The 1,712-nt window shown below is 54.3% G+C and overlaps 1 protein-coding gene across 4 annotated transcripts in view; it reads right to left on the bottom strand.

Moving 5' to 3' along the window:
- The window catches only part of SLC37A3 (solute carrier family 37 member 3), a 68,398-nt gene extending 66,977 nt beyond the window's left edge, over nucleotides 1-1,421 (bottom strand). For 3 of the 4 annotated variants that reach the window (XM_017880356.1, XM_017880360.1, XM_017880361.1), the window contains exon 1: nucleotides 1,288-1,421. The gene's annotated coding sequence lies outside the window, so the exon portion shown is untranslated. Of the gene's footprint in view, nucleotides 1-877; nucleotides 1,209-1,287 lie in introns of those variants that run through there. The other variant, XM_017880359.1, reaches the window with a different exon arrangement.
- Between the last annotated feature and the right edge of the window lie 291 nt (nucleotides 1,422-1,712).

Here is a 1,712-nt window from a genome sequence, read left to right as displayed (position 1 = left end):
AGCCTGGGCAACAAGAGCAAAACTCCGTCTTAAAAAAAAAACATGAAGAAGAAGAAGAAGAGTCTCGCTCTGTCGCCCAGGCTGGAGTGCAGTGGCGTGATCTCGGCTCACTGCAACCTCCGCCTCCCGGGTTCAAGTGATTCTCCTGCTTCAGCCTCCCGAGTAACTGGGATTATCGATGAGCGCCACCACGCCCAGCAAATTTTTTGTTTTTTGTTTTGTTTTGTTTTGTTTTAGTAGAGACGGGGTTTCATCATGTTGGCCAGGCTGGTCTTGAACTGCTGACCTCAAAGGATCCACAGGCCTCAGCCTCCCAAAGTGCAGGGATTGCAGGCATGAGACACCGCGCCCGACCTGAAACTCAACTTCCTCATGTATTGATTAAACGAGATAATTTATGTGGAGTTCTAGAGCCTAGTATCCAAGAAACATCAAACAAACGGAAAAGAAATCAAGCACCAAAGCACTGAAGACATTCCCTTCAACAACTATTATATATATGTATGTATGTATAAATTTGTGTAAAGGTAGAAATAAAGCGGTGGACAAGAAGGTAACAACTGAATGATTTTGCTCACCCCAGGAACCACTCCTCCCTATAAACTTTTCAGTAACAGTTACCACGAGATAGCCTACCATCTTACATTTCAAGAAAACACTAAAAACTCCGGGGACACATTCCCATTATCTCCTGTCAAAACTGAGAATAAACAGGACACATCCTGAGAAGAAGAGAAAGGAGGGACTGACGAATAATTTGACCAAATTCCTTGATCGAGTTCATGCTACCAGAAAACAAAACCAGTCACTCCACTGAGACCAGGCTTCTTCTTTGATCTCTACACATCCTTCCCAAAGAGCTTCCTTCCCTACCTACCTGAAAAGCATCCCCTCTCTCCTGGTCCGAACGACAAGTTCTTTTCTGATCAAGTCAGAATCTCGCAACCCACGGCTGGAGGACAGGCGGGCGAGGAGCACAAAAGCCGACGCCGCCGCGTGGATCGGGGCCGGGCCGCAGGGTCCCCCGGGGGTCCTTCTCCTCCCCATCCTCCGCATCGCAGCCTCCCCGTGACCGCCGGGACGCCAGGCCCAGGCCCAGGCCCGGGCCCGGGCCCAGGGAGGAGATGGAGGGGGCGAGCGGCAGACCCTGCCTAGTCGCCCCGCCCAAGGGGGGCCGCCGCCTACATCTCCCCACCACCCTCTCAACCGGGGAACCCCCTCGGATTGGACCCGCCCCAGCCCCCGCCCCTAGCAGGTCTTCGACCACACGCATCACGGCTCGCCCACCCGAGATCCGCAGTGGTTGCCGCTCTCCAGCCCCGGCTCGGTTCGCGGATTCAGCTTGGCTCCGCTGCCGGCCGCCTCCGCCGCCAGCGCACTCCTGGCGCGGCGGCCAGGGTTTCCGGACGTCCACGTGACCCTCCCGTCCCGGGGCACGCTGGGAGTTGTAGTCCCTCGGCGCGGCCTCACCTGCCGGCGCGGAGAAGGGCGAGGAGGGCGGAGGTTGAGAGCCCAGAGAACTCGGTTGCTGCAGACTCGGCCAGGAATGTTAGCTGCAAACACCAGAGGTGGACAGAAGAAATGATATGGGGAGAACTGGTGCATACTTTTTTTTCCCCCCACAAAAAATTGGTATTCGGTCTATGTTTTTATAAAAAGTAACATGCTGCTAAGTGTGCCACTGACCAGCCTAAATTTTAGGTGTCTAATTA

Source organism: Rhinopithecus bieti, unplaced genomic scaffold, assembly GCF_001698545.2.
Source record: "Rhinopithecus bieti isolate Rb0 unplaced genomic scaffold, ASM169854v2 scaffold_11401, whole genome shotgun sequence".
In the NCBI taxonomy this organism is placed as follows: Eukaryota; Metazoa; Chordata; class Mammalia; order Primates; family Cercopithecidae; genus Rhinopithecus; species Rhinopithecus bieti.
This window is presented reverse-complemented; position numbering and strand designations above follow the sequence as displayed.